Source organism: Zosterops lateralis (assembly GCF_965231275.1).
Source record: "Zosterops lateralis genome assembly, chromosome: 9".
In the NCBI taxonomy this organism is placed as follows: domain Eukaryota; kingdom Metazoa; phylum Chordata; class Aves; order Passeriformes; family Zosteropidae; genus Zosterops; species Zosterops lateralis.
The window spans coordinates 27,960,103-27,980,993 of NC_139769.1; positions in this window are offsets into that span (position 1 = coordinate 27,960,103).

A 20,891-nucleotide genomic window follows, 5' to 3' on the forward strand; every position below is an offset into this window, starting at 1 on the left:
TCTTTGTAGGGGAGAGGAGTTGCTGCAGTCCAGTGAGGTAAGAAAGCAGCACTTCTGTAATCTGTGAACTTCATTGTTCTGTGAGAGGGGCAAGCTGCAGTGTGATGGTGACTCAAGCTAGACTAAAGGTAAGTAACCAGGCTTATTCCAGATGTTTGTGTTTTGCAAGGCTGTGAATGTAGAAAAAAAAGCCTACAGAACTGTGGAGATGCTGTGATGATGAGGAGTTGTGTTCCCATATGGCTTCTGACAAGAGTCATTTCCCTTGCAACCAACACCTGATATTTGTGGAAAGCTAACTAGGCAAAGAATTAACTTAGGACACCTGAATACTGTTGTTCCTGAAGTTCTGACAAGGGGGTGATCTCTTTTCTTTCTCTTCCAAAACTGAGCTCAGTGAATCCTGCGGTAAGTTGCCTAGTGGTCAGAGTCTGAGCTACCTTTGCTTGAGAGCTCCTGGGCTTTATCTCTTTTCCCTTTGTTTTGCTTCTTGCAGTTTACTCTTTTCTCAGCTTGCATTTGCTCCAATTACTCTGAATTACACTGGCATTTGTACTAAGCTTAACATAACTGTTCATACAAAAAGAATAATCAGAATTTGTGGAGAAAGCCAGTACAGCTTCAGAAAGACACAGAAGAGCTTTGTGACAATCACCCTTACCTAAAATGGTGTCAGGAAAGTGCAAGCTATGTATGAATTTGTGGCTAGATTAGTCTCAGCTATGACAGTTACTAACCTTAGCTAAAATAACACATTTACTTCTTAGTTAAAGTACAACGGATGAGTAATTGGTATTTTGAACAAAGAAGGATTAGCAGGAAGTTAAGTTGGATTAATAATGTATCTTTTACATATCCCTACTTACCCCATCAATTTTAGCCTCTGTCAGAAGTCTGTAGCCAAAGCTTAATAGCTGGCTGGGGTGTTAAGAGCTCCTGATGGGAATCATGTAGTTGCCAGCACTGGCATTACGGGTGAGAAAGATTTTGGCTGTAAGTCTCCTGCAACAGAGTAATTTTGTGCCTACACTCTTTCCAGGCACCCTCCTGAAGGTGCTCTCCAGTAGAAAGGGCACAGAGTACACAGCAGTTCATAAGGTCCTGTCAAACGCACCCAGCCAGAATAAAATCAAGCATCTTTCTGGCTTCCAAATGAGCATTATCTCTCTTAAAACTGATTTTCCTAGATAGTTATTTTACACTGCAGGGCATCACTTTGACATCTGCACCCACCACATCTGCATCCTGTTCCTGTGCCCTTCACAGTAAGTGCACGATATAAAAATCTTAATTCTGGTACACTCAACTTCCTCAGTGGAAGAATCCACCTTTCAGGCACAGCAGCTCTTCCCAGCTCTTTACCCTATTCCCTGTGGTGCCTTTCAAAGCTGTTTCCTGAGAGTGGTTACCCTTCCTGTACAACTTAAGTCATCCATTTAGAAGCATTTTTCTAGTTCTTCCAGTAGTGGGGAAAAGTTGAATAAAAGGAAATCTTGCTGACTATGCTACTTTGTAATGTATAGTTCAGGAACCTTCTAAAAAACTTGCTATACTCTGAATTTTAATGTCTCTTAATGTCTTTTAATCAAAGAAAAGAACGTGTTAATAAAAATACAGCCCTAAAATTGATTCGGTGTTGTTGGCCATAGGCCAAGGTGACTGGTTTGTCAATGGAAAGAGAGAGACAAGGTTTATAGGGTAAATACTGGTTATTGCATACAGTCTTAATCTGATATATTGGTGTTTTAAAACAAAACCCACAGGCTGTAGACTTGTATGTATTGTTTCACATAGGGACAACCCAAATACAAAGCCACCGGGATCCCTGCATATGCCACATATCTCACTTTATTTTCCCTCTTGAATCCTTAAACTAAACACCAATAAATTACCTATGATGCTGTTTTACAGACAGACTCATTTTATTTGCTTGCTTTTAAGACTTCCAAAGAACAGGTACTGGTCATCAGCTCATGGAAAGTAGACCATCAAGTACCTAATGAGGGCTGGTATAATTGGTATTTTCCACTGCACCTTCAAAATATACATCACATTACAACACCAGACCTTCAGATCTTTAACTGGCTTCTTAGTGGGAGGATTCCTGCCTTAATGAATACAAGGAAACAAAACTGATAACACAGCAGCAAGTGGGTTTCCTATTTTGCTGACACGATTGGAACAGTATCAAGTTCTACAGCAGCTTTGTTTCTGAAGCCAAGTCTCGGTGCTTCCTGCTAACCAAAAATACTCAAGACAAGCGACACACTGAAAAGCAACCAGTGCTGAACAGGCCAAGTTTCTGCTGTCTAATAATGTGGTAGTATTGAAGCAGACCTGTGAACTTCCTTTACCCTGTAACAGACTGCAGCCTTTACCTAAATGGACCACCTAGTCTTTCTGCTGACATCCATGTGGCCATGAAAAACACTGGTTTTAAGGGGTCAGACAGCTCACATATGGCTTTGGTAAAAAGCAGGCACTAACTAAATGCCATTCCTAGGTGTTCCTCTCCTGCAAGCAACCAGACTCTTAATAACGTGGTTTGCTAGAGCCAAGCACAGACCCATAGTTAGTCCTTGGGCCTCCCACAGAGTGGGGCAAGGTTTAAGTATTGTAAACAACCCACTGAGGAAAGCCAAGAAATACAGCTCCAAGCCAAGAACTTGGGATGGGCAAGGAGTAGGTTTCTATTTATGGTACCAGGCTGGGAGAGACAGAAAGGGAGGAGACTTCAGAGTCGGTGACAAAATTGCATCATGAACAGCTCACATCATATAAAAGGAAATATTTCAAGCTGGCAGCACTGTCATGCCTCAATTATCAAAATACATCTTACAGATATAAGTCATCTTTGGTTTCTGAGTGAGAAATATATGGAGAAAGAATTCTCTATCCACTTCATCTCTTGCAAAGATTAATTTTGCAACATGATGAAGTGCTGATATGAAACAGGGGTTAAAGTGGTGGGTCTTTGCCTAGAAGAGGGGCTTCTTGTCTAGCTTGATACAAAAATCCAAGGGAAGACAAGATTTGGGGTTTTGGTGTTACTGAATTCTAACTGGTAAAAGGAGAGAGACAAATTGATCTCAATTGATTAAGTTCCACCAATATATGAAGCATTCAAGACATTGTCTGCCTACCTGAACATTACAAGGGGTTAGCTGAGTTAAGATTTTAGACAAACTGCCTGTCTTCTGTTTCTCTAGTACCAGTTATCCCCTCCCTTTGTTATTAATGCAATCAGAGGTGTCCCTCAGCCCATCTCTTTGTTCAGATGTCAGTGACACATTTCTCACACTATCAACATAATGCAGTGCTCCCCTATTTCTTCCACAACTGATTTCTGGTGAAGTAGCTTTTTGTTGCAGAATCCAGTATGAAATAAATCAAGCTTAAACCCCCAAGCCTTCATTTGAAAATCTTCATTCCTTGAAACCAAGATGCATAAATTTCTTCACAGATCAAAGTATAGGCTGTGACTGAACCATCTACAGAAGCATTTGGTAGCTCTGCTGTTTTAAGAAAGAATTTCAAAGCAGATGAAGTATCGATCATGTTCAGTACAATACTGTTAACCAAATAGTCTGGCTCTCATCGCCTCTAAGATTTTCACAGAACTCTGTCAGGAAAGCAGGTAAGTGCAGCCAGCAAAATGATGCAGGGGTTTAGATGTATTTAAAAAACACTTCAGGGTGAGGAATCCATGTGAGCACAAGAGAGCTGGACCTAACAGTTGTTAAAAGATAAAACAGATGTATCTTGCCACAGGTGCTGGGAATGGTCAGAAGCACTGGATCAGACACAATTCAAGCCTGACTTCTCTAAATAGACCTCTGGGTGAGCAGCCAAAACCCAACAGCACAACAGATAAGGAAAAAAACCCCTTTCCTTTCCCAAAGAGAGATTTTAATGTAATTCAAATTAAATACAGAGAGTTCCTGTATTTACAAAAACCTACAAATGTAACCCTTTTGCCAAATCCTGAATACTGTATCAAAGTGTTTGTTCCCTTAATTCCCAAGGACTTGCTCAGCTCCCATAGAGCCAGTCAGCTTTGCAACTGCAAGTCTAGAAATAAGCAGGGACCAGAAACTGTAAATGCTCTGTATCACATACCTCCTTCCATTGAGTACTGAAGCTCCAATCTCTCTTCCTCTGAATGCTGCCCACAGCGGACAGCATCTACTCCCACAATGTCAGCTTTAGGGAAAGGAGTGCTAAGAAGGGACACAGATTTCGAAGGTAACTGGGAAACTGTAGATCAAAAGTCTGTCTGACATTCTTCCTCTGTCCTGGCAAGTTCCAGTAAACCTCTCCAGGGTGAAGGGTGAGGAGGATTAGGTCACCCAGTCCTGCTCCAGGAAAGGTGGGATGGCCAAATATATGACAGCTTACAGCAAGTCATTTACCACTCTTTTTTAAATCAGTACTTTGGGAGAGAAGTTGCCTAATGGGGATTACACTTCACTGCAACAGAATTCCTGGGGAGTTGCTACTACTGGCCACATCAAAGGCAGATATTATCTACTTCTAAGCAAATCAGATGGGTACTTATTTACTGAAAAGTGTAACACAAACACTTGCAGTAAGAGCCCTTCCGCAAAAAGGCTCCTTGAGAAATCGCGGCTCAGCCGATCCCTGAAGAAGCCAGAAATACCCACACTCACTCACAAAGTCTAGCTGGAGAGAGGTTTATTTGGCAGATGTGAAGCACTAACTGATCAGACCTTCGAGCTAACATAATATGTGTCCAAGCTGCTTTCCCAGTGACATAATTACATCTTATTAGAAGCCTTACAGTCTTAGGTACTCTCCTTAGACTCAGCATTTGGATCAATGACCACATTGAACTGTTTCTCAGCTGCCTTTCAGAAATTTATTTTTAGGCTTTTTAGTTAGAAAAAAAGCTTGGAAGGAGAGGGTACAGATTAACTCATTGACTTGTAATCTCAGGACAGACAGAAAATGTCAATCTAACAGCCCAAATTTGAGTTGATATCACATCTTGAGGCCCAAATATTTTTGCAAGTGTCTTGACCAGGAGCACTGCTTACCTTGTGGAGGATATTCAGAGGGCAGCGCTCCCCAGGTGAGCTGGTACAGCTTCAGTTTCCAGTACATGAGTTTAATTTTTTAATGGAATCCCAAAACGCTTGTTAGCACAGATGCGATTTCTCAGTTCCATCCACCCACACCGAATATGCAGCAACTGCCAAGGCTACACAGTACTTCTGTTTTTTAAAAAAAATTCTCCAGCTAAAAATAAGTCACAAAACTGTCAACCTCATTTGTCAGCAACCAATATGCTGTTCAAACCATCGTCCACAGCCATTTTCTTCTCTTGAACAAAGAAGGGGGTTCCTTTTTAGAATATTTACTTCATTTGACTAAAATACCCTTGTGATCTTGCCTCCTTTGAAATACATTTGTCTTAAAAAACAAACAAGCGTTTCCTTTCCTCCAAGAAAAGCCGAGCCTTAACGTGAATACTTGCCCAAAAATTGCATGCCGTGGTGTGAACTTCAGAACCAGGGAAAACTCCTAACGTGGAAAGCCCCTGACAAGCAGCTGAGCCAGGTTTAGTTGTCCTGCTCCTTCTCAGCCCTCTGGGCTGATTTCCTTTGTGGGGAAACAGCAGCAACGTGAAGTCAGAGGAACAAATCCATGGCACTAAACTTAACTCTGGCTGCGGAGCCACTTCCTGTTGGCGCAAGGCAGACACTTGTCATTGGCTCCAGACAAGGGGCTCCATTCACCAGCGCCGGCCCAGCAGCTGCTCAGGGACCAGGGTAACACGAGCCCCAGCCTCTCCAGAGGGAGAATTCCAAGCCCAGCCTCCCCAGAGAGAGAATTCCGAGCTCACTGCTGCCGACAGCTTTGCAGTTTCAAGCTGTGTCACCACTTTTGCTTTTCCAAATCTAACGGCGGTGTTTGGCCCTCACGTATCTGAATTCAGTAATTAAATCAAGAATGTAGTCACTGAAATAATGTCTTTGGAAAATCCCTTCTGGGTTATGGCAGAATCAGTACAGCTCTGAAGGAAAAGAAGCCCCTGTAAGACTGAGCAGGTTCAGTGGTCCTAAAAGTATTTAAAGCTACAAAAAGGTCACTGTTTGACTTGCTGATGCAGAAATAAAATCAGTTTTATTACAAAGAAAGACAACAGCAAGTGAATAGACAAAATCATGAATAAGTTAAGTGGGGCTGGGTTGAAAATGTTTATATAATTTAGTATGTTATTCAGTAGATCAAATATATTAAGACAGAATAATAGAAGAAGCAGTATTTTTTTAAAATTACTTTAAAAGAGAGGTAAGACTAGCCAACGTACTAAACTTGATGGAATTTTATGCTGCTAAAGATGCTTTACATCTACAGCAAAGTTGTGGATTACCTTTTAGGGAGTACAACACTTTTTGATTGTTAACATCAAAACTATAGAACATTTAAAGGAAGTATGAGAGGAAAAACAAGTCCTGCCCCTCAGATTTAGCAGAACACTTAAGAATGTCAAAAGCAAGTCAGCCAGCTGACAACTGGGATTCTTCAGGCACACAAGCACCACTGTCCTGGGTCACTTACAGCCCAGCATCCTGCCTGGGAAAAGGGCAATCACATTTTTCCAGAATACTTTCCAAGCCTCCAACATGTTGTAGCTTGAGGTGAGCCAGATCTTGTGTTGTTGCAGTTAAACTTCCTGACAGGCCTTATTTTGTCCAGTTGCTGTCTGAAGTATTGCAAATTAACCTCACACATAAGCAAAACCCTGCCTCAGTACAAGGAGCTCACAGCACCTTGTAGAACAAAGAATGGGCTCTGACTGGTCCTGGACAGGACAACTCCTAATTTCATTTAATGATCCTCAGTCTCTACAAGGCAAATCCCAGATGATCAGTACCTGTAAGGTGCTTTCTCTGCTACTTGTGATTTTTATAAGCCCTTATCTCATTCTACCTCAGCCACCTCTCCTTCAGGCTGAAGAATTTCTCTCAGGTCTGATGTTGTTGCCTTTGGGCACTTTTAAACATTCCTCCTTTGGGTTTTTCTAGCTCTACCACACACCTCTCCAGACAATCAGATCAGAATTACATGCAGGATTCAAATCATAGATTAGTATAGTAGCGGAACTACATGTTTTTCTACTCCTAATGCTCTGTTTTTTGGACTATAATTCTAAATGTTGTCATGATACATCTTATTACAGCTCAGAGATTGATTCCTGTTGTTACAGGGGGCAGCTCAGAACTTAATACTTCACATTCAAAGGCAGAACCCTTTTCTCTGTGTCCCACCTTCTACATGTTCACACTGAATCCTGTTCTGCTTCTTCAACCTGCACCCTCCTGCAAGCAAGTTTACTACTTGCCATTTGTTTCTTCTTCACATCATCTGTCATAGCTGCTTTTAATTAAAAAAAAAACAAAAAAAAAACACCAAAAAAACCCAAAAAAAACACAGTTGAATTTAAGGAAAGTTAGAAAACTGAGTAAAAGACTTTGTTCCTGCTTGAGAGTTGCTTCATTTCTAGACCCTATTAAAAAAAAAATAAATTGAGGTCTTCTAACAGGTTATGTACTACAAGCAGTGGTTCATAGTGTATGATCTGGTCAAGTCAGCAGATACTGCTATCCTAAGGTGAGGAGTATTAAATAAATAAATAAGTAAAAAGATAAAAATGACCTTGCAAAGGAAACTAGAAGACTGGTTAAAGAAAGTATCATTCGCTCTAGGGAGAAATAACCTAGGAGGAGGAAAACTTGACTGTGCCTGGATGCCAACACAGCAAAAACATCCCACAGATGATGTTTCTTCTACTAATTTGTTTTCAGAGCAGTAAAGAAAAGCAAACAAAGTACAACAGTGTGAAAATGAGTGACTTAATTCCCCAGACATATTAGGCCACATCTTTTGCTAGGTTCATGACTGCCATTTCAAAAAGCAGAAATGACTTGGGAAATGCTTAGACTAACCTTCAATTTGGCTAGCAAGATCAGACTAGCAAGGACAGGATCTGGTCTACACACAACAAACATCATAAGGGAGGTAGCTACAATTTCAGATTTATCTAACAGTTTGTCAAGAGGCAAATCCCTAAAAGAGCTGAGATCTGTTGCCAATTTACAATGCTAACCTGAATACTAATGGTTTGTTTCTCTATACCACTGCCACCCTCCCCTCCTTGTGCTGGGGAAATATGAAAGGAGAAAACAGTAGTTTGGATTTATCTAGGATCATAATGGGCTGTGAGACAATACTAACTAAATGAAATCCTATTTTATTGATTTGGCACCACAACATCTGCTATTCACCTGGAATAAGAAGAGGCCAACACGGTAAGGTATATTAAGAGTAATGCTTTTCAAGACTGGGTTATGAACTGTAATTCAACCACATGCAAAGATTAAAAATTATGGGGAAGGGACCAATGCTGCCTTATTCCCTCAAAATGCAGGCACTCCAAATTCAAAACCTAGACAAGTCCTGTTCTTTTGGAGTAGTCAGTGATGAGGTTCAATAGAATGCTACTACCCTGATTTTAGCCAAATCAATTCCTCTTTTGTTCTGTTTTTCTTCCACTGCTTGGAGGTTTTTGAATAGAAATGTAAAATGACAAGAAAGTATCTGCTGTGTGCTAAAACAGATCCAGCAACTAGAAAAAGCAAAAAACATTATTTCACTTCTGTCACTTGCGTGCCACACAATTACTTGACTAATTTTTCCTGTTCAGAGAACAAAACAACAACTCAGTGTTGACACACTCAGGGAATAGGACCCACTGGTGGTTATTTAAAGAGCTTTCCTCCCACTCAGTACTGGCATAGCTGTCTGAGACATCTCCCCTGCTGCCAGTGCGGGTGGTATGACTGGGATGCTCAGAGGATTGGTCAGGGTATTGTCAGCTGCTTTGAACTGGGGCCACCGAGCCTCTGCTCCAGCTCCTGCCTTTGGGTGCCACCTCCCCCAGTGCTTAATTTAGTGCATTTACTATATATATTCTGAGGGAGGAAGGAAGAGGGAAAGGGCTGGAAATTCCCAGTGGGAGGTGTAACATTGCGGCTCACTCAGCACTTCGTTTCCTCTCACTCTGGAAAGCACTGGTTGGTTCCTAAATTGCATCTATCCACAACATCAGTTTGTGTGGATTTTACATAGTAAGATGCTTTTCCCCAGAGCCAATAAAAGGCTCTGACAAAAGGACATCGCTACATTGTGTTTCATGGCAAGACTTTGGCCAGTTGTGCCATACAGCTGGCTCCAGGGAGCTATGTCAGACTGCCTCATTCAGAAGTGTTGTTTCATTAAATGTCAATTTTGAACTGAAGTTGAGACCAAAGTCCGGCTGTGCCAACTTGCAGCATCCCCACACCTTCTGGTTTGAAAGGCCAAGAAGGGTCCCTTTCTCTTGTTCAATTCAGATATTTTCTTTTTTTCTAATTCGACAGAGTTCCACCTCATTCCTTTTTCCTCCCACTCCACAGAAAAACATTCCCAGTTGTTGCTGGCCTGTATTGGCTGTCAGACAGCTGACTGGTTGGATTACACAGGGCTGTATTGTATCCCTGCAGGAACCAGCCACACAAAGTGCTTCCTTGGGGATCAGGGCTCACTACTGGCCTGTACCAGCACACCAGGTGCTGTCTTGAATTTGGAAATCCCAAGACAACAGGCAGTCCTCCACATGCTCCTCTCAAAACATTCTCTCTTGAGCCTCTCAAAGTACAAACCTGCTCCAAATCAGCTACCCAAGCAACCAAAACTCATGGTGAACTTGTACTCACTCTGACTCAGCCTCTTACAGCAAAGGCATCCTGTCTTCTGTCTTTTGCCCAGGTACTGGAAATTAAAGCCACTCCAAAGCTGTTGGCAGCTTGTGAGATCTTTCAGTTTCATTTCTACTATTAGCAGTTATCTACGGCAGTCCTGTATTTTGAAGACATTTAAATGACCACAGCTCTCCTCAGTACAGTAGTTAGAAAGCAGAACATTTACCATCCCATGAAGAGCCTGTTTCCAGCCAAGGGCTTCTCTCTCCCATCCTTATGGACACCCCTTATTTACTACAAGACAGTCAGTCAGTGCCAGCTTCTGGAGATGCCACTAAACCTGTCTTTCAGGGAATTCCTCCTTTGGAATTCCAACATGCTGTGATGTGTCACTTAACTTGTAAATTTCTTTGGAAAAGGTACCCTTGAGGCAAACTACAAGACATGCCTCAGCCCAGCAGCTGCTCCTTGGCAAGCCATGGAGCATCCAGAGGCAGATCCCATTAACTCCTGATGGAAAGCTGCTTGAGGTTTAAAATGGGTTTTCAGCTTAAAAGGACTCCACAGAATCAGGAGCTAATTAATATTTGAAAGTTATTTGAAGGGTCTTTAGAATTAATGACATGTTTCCTGCTCATCTACATTACTGCCAGAAACTGTTTTCTCACAGCTTTAAAGCTACTTTAAGCACTTAATGGTCAACATAACAGAGCTGCTGCTTAGGAGTAACCTGGAGAGGTTATAGAGCTGAGCAAATGCCAAAACTGTCAAAAAGAACGAGGCAAGGAAATATGGACTTCTTATTGCTTTGAGATCCAAGTCTCTTTAAGTCTAAAATAAACCACACATGCATACCTACTGTCAAATTTTTTAAAAGCCTGTATGGTCAGTCCCTGAAAAACTGACCCAAGAGCTGAAATCTGGAAGCACCCAGCACACTCAGTTCCTCCAGCAAGGATGCTGAAGTTCCAGCACGATGCATCAGCAGAGGCTGAGGGACCAACTCATGCTTTCATCATGAATAGTGCCCCAAAAAGGGAAAGCCTCTGAACAGCACCCTTATCGATGACTGATATACAAAAAATGAGTGCCTGGAGAACATCCAGCAGGGACCTGCATAGAGCAAGATTTAATTTATTTTTTTTTCCTCTAAAAAGACCAGTAAATTAAACATACAGGGTCACACCTTGGGTTCTGACGCCAGAGACTGAGTAATGGCAAACATCAAATAGTTGTCATCAAATACAGCAAGTGGAATCAGCCTCAGAAGGACTGACTAATCTGGGATGGTGTGTCCCCTTCCCAGCAACGTCAAACGTGACTGTTCAGTAAAACTTCCACATCTGAATTGGGTCTAATGAAAATGCAGTGAAAGATTACCAGGGTAAGAACTTCATTCCTAATTACTACAAAATTAGATTAACAGATTCATTGATGGAACTAGACTCTTTGTGGAGATATATTGGTCTCTTTTGACAAGTTTCTATCCATTTAGCCTTATCACAAATGACCAGGATACAAGTAGGATATGTCCTGTAAAACTTTACTTCAAGATCGGGTAGTTCCTAGATTAATTTACAACTCCACCCCATCATAGGGAGAAAAAAAAAATAAAAAAACACCACTATTCCTCTTATTTTGAAAACTGCTGGTGAATCTTTTGGAAATTGTCTTGTGAATATTGCAGGCAGACTAAAACAGGCTTCATACTACTGGTATTACTACTGTTGGCTTCATTAAGGGGAAATCACTTAAAATACAAGAGATATGTGCTGCCGAAGCAGGGTTGAAACTAAATGACTCAAAATATATGAAATTACTCAAAATATATATTAGAAAATTAATGATCCTGTTTCTAATGCAAGGGTAGGGAGTCCTACACAACAACAGATAAAACAGAATAACAGGGAAACTGATAGTCATGGCTTTCTTTTAAGTGCAGGAGGGTGGCTGCTGTAATCTAAGACAAATACATAAAATACAGGTTGTTCCTTTAAACTGGTGAGGAAAAATAACCAGGTCTGGATGTGGAGGTCTCAAACCAGTTTTAGTGGGAGCTTTGCCAATGTCATAAGAGCTGCAAGGGTGGTACCCTCTTCTCAAAGAAAAAATACAACTGGAAAAATCAGCCTGTGCAAAAACATGTGTAACTTGGGCAGGGGAAAAGAGGAAGGAGAACTAAGAGCACCCTGGTAGGGCACAGGAGAACACTACGGTCCCTATAAGCATTATTTATTTTTAGAGGGATGTGGGATGTGGCACTCACACAGGCTCAGATCACCAGAACTCCTCCACTATAAAGACATTAGCATTACCCTGACAACCTGAAGTGGGAGATGTAGCTCTTAAAACCATCACCAGACAATTATGAAAAGAAACACCTCCAACAAGTCCTAACCCTAATTAAGAGTCATAAACTGAACCTTCTGCAGCTGTTGAGATCCATCTCCTGTTTTTGTCTGGAGCTTTGGGGTGGGGATCACTGTGCAGACATATGTGCTAACCGTGCAGCTGTCTCTGGGAGCACGCTCCAAAGAAAGGGCATTTCTCCTTGGAATGAGGTGTGCGGGCACATATTTTTTCAGATTTAAAGTTGCATGAGGGCTACCACACAAAGCCAAGAGGACTCCTCTGCCACCTGCTGATGTGCCTGTTCTTTTAGTCAAGAGGCAGACAGGAAACAGCAGCATGAGTATTTTATCCCAAACTGTGAGGTTTTTCTAAATCTGGATCATTGCTTTCTAGATTTGTGACAAGAGGCAATGATGTTTTTCCACTGAGAATATGAATTCTAGTAAGATTTATTTCTAAACCCTCTAGCAGGTAACCATCTCCCCTGTCAGGTAACCGAACAGCAAGAGCCACAATTTTTGCTGAAACATTTTATTAGCAATTAAAGGATGGAAGAGCAAGAGGATGTATTAAATCCCAGACTTGTGGTGAGGCTGTACCTGCTTTGTGGGTGACTCCTCCCACTGCTGCTAACCATGCTCTACCGAGCAGTAAATGCCTATTCTCAGACACATTAAATTCACAGCCTACACAACATTCTCAGTCAGGGCATGCTAATATTATGACTTGATACTACACAGGATATTTTTGTAGCACTTGATATATCGAGTGTCTTGCAGTTTTGGTATTTGATTCTTTTGACAGCCCGACGGAGTAGTAGGATAAATTTGTGCTATGAAGAAGGTCTAAAGCAAAGCAAAAGTCATTTCCTAAATATCAGGAAGCTACAGCAGAGCAGGACTTAAGCTGGTGTTGATCAGTGATCCTTCCTAAAGTGCAATCAGAGCTTTCATTACAAAACCCTCACACTATCTAACTAATAAATAACACTTTCAATCAAAGTCATAAAAGACTCTGAAAACAGCTACTGTCCCAACTACTGATGTTGTCTAAACAAAAACTCCTATTCTTACTCACACTACTGAAGTAGGATTAAAATAAATTGTTTTGAGTTCCAGCATCAAAAAAGGTAAAAAAAAAAAAACTGTCATAGGGCAAAGCATAATAGAAAGTTTATCTTCTACAGTCTCTACAGTCAAACTTGGAAAAAAGAGCATGATCCTGTGGAAAGGGTGTTGCATCCATAGTCCTACTAGAGATGTGCTGCATAAACCACCATGTGTGCTCATGCCTCACTTATCTGTGTGAAAAAACAATGTTTCTTTTATAAATTTACTACTCTGCCAGTATATATATATATGTATGTACATACACAGGGAGAAACGATTTTCTCCAGTTCCTGCACATCTGTATTCCCAGTTCTAGAGCTGACATCCTTTGTCAGCAAAGGCAAAGATTTGAGAACAAACAAAGATTTGAGAGCACACAGTCAGAGAGAAGGACATTGTGCATCACCTGTCTCATCTTCAGAATAGATATGGCTCCAAATAAGACACCAGCTGAGTAAGAATGCTAAATGCTCTGAGGAAAAGGAATTGTTCTGCCTACTTAGTCACTTGGACTTTCAATTCTGTTTGCCCTTAAACCTCAGACACTCTCATTTCACACAGTTTTGTCCATGGAATGACACTTGTTCCCAATACAGGGCCACTATCTAATTTCTAAAAGCACAAGATGAATCCTTGGAGTTGCAACCTTCACTTTGGTGTGCGAGAACAGTTAATTTTATGTACTAAAGCCTACTTCTCTACTAGCAAACAGAGATGTTGTTTGTGTAATAGCTTTTATTAGGTTTCAAAAATTACAAACCCACCTCCCTGCAGCTCAGGGGGTAACTGTGTGATGAAGAGTATTTTTGTGTGAGAGGAAGAACAGATGGGAGGATGTAACAAACCACATGCCAAGGCCTGAAATGCACCTAAGATCTCAACTTTGTAGCAAGTTAGGAGAGTTTGTGGGAGAATAAAAGGGCATCTACAGCATACCAGAAGCCATGCCTTTGCTTTTGCATGACAGTATGCAAGACAGGAGGTCTGCCTTGGTTGAATTTTAAACTGGTGACCATATTTCCTTTCTAGAAGTCTGTTTTAGGACTGATAAATACGTTTCTTCAACATGGCCTTTCACTGGCTTGTACTAAAGGGAATGATAAGTGACTTTTAGAAAAACACAATTGTATCCCAATTTACTGTAACAACTATCCCACAGCTCAGCAGTCAATGGCTAACACCACTGTGGTGTTAGGTGTTCTTATTTTTGGGTAATTACATGCCCTTAACACCAAGTTTGGGATCCCTTTGCAGAGATCCTGTTTCCCAGCCACCAGCCCAAGGGCATGAATGCTTAGTGCAATTCTCTTTGTATTGCTCTACTGCTAAACAGCCAAAGACATTATTCTACATTCTCTCTCTGTTTTTAATTCACTGTAGCTTCAGTCTCTTCATGGATTTTTGAGAGATAACACTGAGCAAAGCCTAGTGCTTTGAGCTTCCTTCTCAAGCCCAACAATTAACACAAACATTGCCCTTCCCTTGGACCTATTACCACGCCACAAATGTTTTGAAATACAGGCTAGAGCCACAACAAACACATTTCTCCAAAGCCTACAGGATGAGACAAGAGTGTATGACTGAACATTTAATTTAGCCTGCAGACAGCTTTCCTGTGTTTGTTTATGCCAAAATTAAGTCTAAATAGCCCCATAAACCAAGCAAGCATTTTGCAATTTTACAGATGAGAAGTGCACAGAAGCAATGAAAAGTGACTCTTAATTTGAGTGCTCAGATTACCTTGCAAAAGTATCAGATTTAATGTCCTTCCATGCACGAAAGCTGTCTGCATACTTGCACATAAACAAGTTAGGAAACTTCCCTTGCTGGCAGATGAAGTTAACTTAGGATAAAGCCCAACAGAAACAAAACAACTAAAAGGGAAGCAGCCCAGCTCTTAATGGCAAAAGCAAAATAAACACGTATTGTTACATTTTAATACAGCCACATCTGCCTTTTGCTATGTGGATCCTGCCTGCTTTCATAACCCAACACTCACTGAAAACACTGCACTGTAACACGGTAATGTTAAATAACACACCTCACTTTTCTTAGTGGAAAAAAAAAACCTTTTAGCAACGGATAAACGAAGGCATTGGAGCACCCTCTCGTGGCAGGCTGGAAATAGCGTTTGGCACGAGCAGCTGCCATCGATCTTTTACCTTGTTAGTTGGAAATGTAAAAGTTTAAACTGAGTCCTCACCTGGGGCAGAGCAGGTACTGAGAGCCCAGCTGAGCATTATTGCAGAGCCAGGCTGCATCTGGGAGCAGTTCCAAGCTTTGCCACCGACCACAAAACGAGAAAAAAAGGTGTTTTATTTAGCAGAAATGCTTACATGGCACACAGAAAAAGTCCCTGTGCTTCTGCTGTCATGGTGCAAGGTTGTGCGTGGATGGAAAGACATGTGCCAAGTGCCTCGTTCAAATTCAGCTCAACCCTTTGACAACAAAGTAGATGGAAGCCATACAGGCATATTCAAAATAAGAATTCGAATTTCTGCACAAGACTACAGCAACCTTAGCTTTGACAGATATAAGCCCTGTGGTCTATTTCAATTTTTTAAAGCACATCTGTATTTCTAAATGCAAGAATTGCCACACAAACAATGAGCCTGATTTAGAGGACAGTGCCTTCTTTATGTATATTTTACCCCTAAAGAACTCAAATATATTTATTTATGATGACCTAAAAGTGAAAACGTTTTCTGACAAAGCAGATGTAACAAGGGTTCAACCTCTGCTTTCTCTGTCTATTCCAACATAAATCAACCCCACAAACATAACCCCAAACCATGAGCATACAATTGATGACTGGTGAAAAAGTATTTTGCTGCGCTTCACTGAGTAATTAGGCCAGAGCACAGGTTTCCCAGTGGTATTGATCACACAAGCTCTGCTCATCCCACCCCAGGCTTAGACATCTCCCTGCCTCAGCCAGAGATGCCAAAACCTCCCCAAACACTCCTCATCTTCTGAGGCAGGAGAAGAGGGCACAGGAATCCTCCAGGACCTGTAGAGAGGTGACTCTCATTATTTTATTTTTTATTCATATTTTACTGCCACGAATTATAAAGCTTATCAGGCTTACTTGATGGCCATCCCAGTCAGTGAAAAGCAGGCTTGAAAACAAACCAGAATTGAGTGGTATCATCACAAAATGATCAAAGAAATCACTTCCAGAGCACCTGTTCAAGGTCTCTACCCCAGCCTTCATGCCTTGATTAAGCTGCCACTGTGACAGCAACTTTACCAAGATTCCACTTATTAAAATCAACAATATTCCAAAGAGCACACAAAGGACACTCAGCAATTTACAGTTCAAGTTTTAAAAACTTGCTATTTTAACTTTAGTATCTAGGAGACTGAGAGCTGCCACCTATTAGACTGATTTTTTTTTTTATTTGTCACTTTATAGGTGAAAAAACTTAATTTACAAGAGAAAATGGACCACAAATCAGCTCTCAGACAATGGATGCTGTTTCTTTTTCACTTGTACTGAAGGGAATGGTGAACGTAGAAAAAGCTTTATAATTCAAACCTGTCTTTTAAGAAAAACTTGCATTAAACACAAGCATTAAGTCCATGTTTATGCAAACCAGCTCAGGCCTGTATAACCTTGAGTTCTGCTGCACCCAGTGACCTAATGGAGGAAGGAAGTTATGTCACTATTCAAAACATCTTCAAGGTTATTCACATTTCTTAGAGCACATTTCCTTCTTCCTAGATGACCCAATTTGTATAAATTTTTAAAAGATTTACATAAACAAGCTTTTTCACTGCTAAACAGGCACTACACTTTAATTAATTGGCCAGTTTTTACAGATTGCTGGGTGGGAAATAACACTTAAAAAAAATTCCTTTTTTAAAAAAACTCTTCAAGGCTAATCTACATAATCTTTCCAGTTTCCTTCTATTATTAAGCAATTTTCAGAAATACCATTATAGCTGTACCTTCCCTCTACTTCTGCTCTTGGCTTCCCTGAGCAGCAACACAAAATTGATATTCTCATCAGTCGTGCAGCCTCCCACGGGTTTCTGAATAGCAACAGTAAAACTGAACAGTCTTGTTAACTCTGTGACACTGCTGGTTAGCAAAACCAACCCTGAGCAGCAAAGGCTTGGAAATAATCTTGAGAAACTGAGCTGGCCTTGCAGGCTAAGGACAGCCTCATTATATTAATTTACACTCCAGCTTGGGTTTGAAGGGTTATCTTCACAATCCAGGGGCTATGAAATTAGAATGTGCAAATATTTGGGGGTTTTGTCTAGAAAACAGATCTGTGCTCTGTAAACACCTTTTAGATCTCTGATATTTAGGGTTAATGGAGGAGGTAATACCAATCTACTTGGATATGACAATATTTAAACAAGCTCCTGCCCCAGGCCATGTTGGAGTGTATAGATTTGTGATGGGGAAATGTCTGTTCTCTTTGCAATTCCTGTAGGTTTTGGTGTGTTTGCTGAGGCACACTACTCTCTGCAGCTAACTTTTTGAAAAAATATGAGTCTAACTAAAAACATAATCTGAGAAACAGGAACACTTCATGATCTATGCTACATGCTCCAAAATGTATAATACTAATCTAATTTAGCCAATATTCAAAAAATTCCTTTTAACCAGAAGCAAGCCTGAAACCTGCTTCAAAATCAGCCACAGTGCTGATTTTAGCTGAGATGACAACAAATAGGAATAGCCAAGACATACTTGATGCTTTGTTGTTTGGATTATTATTAGAGAAACAAAGGAGAAATGGACATGGAGGTATACAGGGTCACAAATCCAGAATGTTCACATCCTCTTATCCTATAATTAAATTGCTAATTTGACCCAAAATCAGCAGGAGATGGTTCCTATGCCTTTGCCATATACAGCTTATAACAAGAAAAAGCTACTTCCTTTTCACTTCAGTAGTAAATAATAAAACCAAGAAAACACCAAACAAACCAGGAAAGAGACCAAGATCCAACCTAGGGACATTATAAAGGATGAGGCATGCTGTCCTGTAGAAAAATGAGTGTTCTTTCATTTAAGAGCTACTTTTCTTACATAATTGTAGTCCCAATTCATGCATCACTATTGTCACAGAAAACTTTCAAATTAATGTAAGTGAAGCTCCAAGTTCATTAACACATGTAGTTATTTTTAATTGAAGTATCTTAGTAATATTAAGAGTCTAAGGACAATGTTTGGCTAAGAAGTATAGAAGAAGAGGAGGGGAATTTCTTGAAAAAGAAGTAAAGAAGTATGTTTAACTGACCTCTAAAGAGCACCAGAAGATTGAAATAAAACTAATTTAATTTTTAGTGAAATTTCTGTACATCTTTGTCTCCTCCTCAAAAAGGCAAAGTTACTTTAGGGCTATTGTTTTGGTGGGGTTTTTTTGGGTTGTTTTTTTGTTGTTGTTGGTGGTGGTTTTTTTGGTTTGTGTTTTTTTTTGGTTTTTTTTTTAATTCCTCTGCTGAATTAGCTGGTACTGAAAGCCACCTATTAAAAAGTTAATTTACATTCAGCTGCAGACAAGCAACTGTATTGCAAGATGCACATGTCTCTATAGAGAGCCCACAAAGCACAGGCAACTTCCTAAGCAGATATGGGTAATAGAACTAAGCTTTGTTGTTGTGGTTTGCAGCGTTACCAACAGGAAGCCTCAATGGTTTTGTAAGTGTCACTTACTCCAGAGAGAATAATCTCTATGGGTAATACCAAGATCAGCCTTTAAAATAAAGTATTTCACAACCACAAAGCCAGAGAAAAGTGAAGGATGATGCAGTAACGGTGAGGAAACCGTGACCTCAGGCCCAGCAAGACAATGCTGTTACCCCTCAGCACAAGCTTTCCTTTCCTGCTGTGTGGAGGCAAAGAGGCTGCCAGTGGCCCTAACAACTACAAGAAGTATTTCTTTCCCAGTAAATACTGTTCTGAAGGCTGTTAAGAAGGAAACTCTATGCCTACATTACAGATTCACCTGCAAAGCCAGTCCTGGGGCCATGTGCACTGCAAGCCTTGTGTCATTGGTAATTACACGCTGTTGAAAGCACTGCTAACGGTTTGGGGATTTGGGAGAGCAGGTTGGAAACAGGATGTACTTGAGGCTTTGGTCTGTGGTCATCCATCCACCCCTGGCTTTCTGAAATACAACCAGGTGAAAAAGAGCTCTGCAAGCCACCACACAAAACCCAACTGTATTACTTTTAACAACTTCCCCACACATCCATAGTGGAGTAAGTACAAACTGCTGTTCCTCGGTTTGTATTAGTTGGATTTTGATAGTTTCTTATGACAGTAAATTAGTCAGCTGTCAGCAGTACTTAGAAGGCAGTTTATGGATAGTAAGTATCCTGGAAACATTAAGTTGTGACAACTAAGAGAAATGAGCTAGAATAAATCATGCTAACGATCGTCTGGCTTTAGCTATAAAACAAAGATCTACAAAGTACAGCTTGACTTCAGCAAGGACTGGCCTGCTTTAGGAACAAACAAACGTGATATATGCTGAAGTGGGTCACAGAGCAGGTCACTCCTCCTCAACACCAGAGAAAACATGATTTCAGGTTTACTCTCCCAGAATCTGTAATCAGTACCAGCCATAAAATATTCCTGAAGCCAACTCTGCTAGAGCACCTCCAGGAGATATTCCAACTCTCCCCACTCTAATTATGTGAGCTGGAGATCCCACTAGATCAGGAAAGGACTGTTTAAGTCACTTGTAACAATTTGCTTGTGCGTCCATGTTTCATTTCCCACCAATTTGTTCACTTGGCCGTGTCCTTAATTCCAAAAAAAGTCCCACAATTTTTTTTTTGCAAAACATTGCGCTTGCAAGCAATAGCAAGTTTGTGAAATATTGCTAGAACAACTTGTACCACACCATCTGCTACATGGGGAGAACTGAGAAGTTGAGATATGTCTGGGCTTTGAAATTTGATTTTTAAGTTGGTTCTGAGTAAAACCTTTTGAAGTAACTTCATTTCAGTCCTACCTTCCTCAGGCTGTGTTCCCTGTCCATGTAAAAAGAATTAGATCAGTAGTCAGTATTATATTGTCCCTTCCATCGAGTTGGTAGTCTCCTCCCATTTGTAAAATTCATTATGCAAAAGTCCCAGCTTAACACAATGTATAAAAATCAATATTTAATGCAAGGGATCTTCAAGAATAAGTTAGATATCATGGAGAAGGATGCAATAGAGAACACGCCTATAAATTCATGTTCTACAAGGGATGTTCCTCTAGACACTCAGCTGAACTATCCTTTATTCCCCAAATAATTAGTTAAGAGTTATTTATATATTGTGGTCCCACAAGATTTCTGATTTACAGTACAAAAAGCCAGGCACTGAATACAGTGATTATATTCCATCTGCACAGGGCATTTACTGACAGGAAAGTCTGTGGGCAAGTTGCTCTGGCTCGAGCTTGCTGCATTTCACTGGGATGAAAATAAAGAACATTTTAGGCAGCCCACAAAGTGCAGTTGTTAAACTGACCCTATTTTCTCTCCTTCTTTCCATTTTCCTGCATCCAGCCCTCCAGTTTCACTGAATTTCAAAGGGACAGTGTTATTTATGCTTCTTCCTATTTTAGAATGTTTTTATCATGTGTCATAGCACTCTGACTGCCTTAGGGGAGCTTTAATGATAATTTTATTTTTAAAAGTATAGGCTT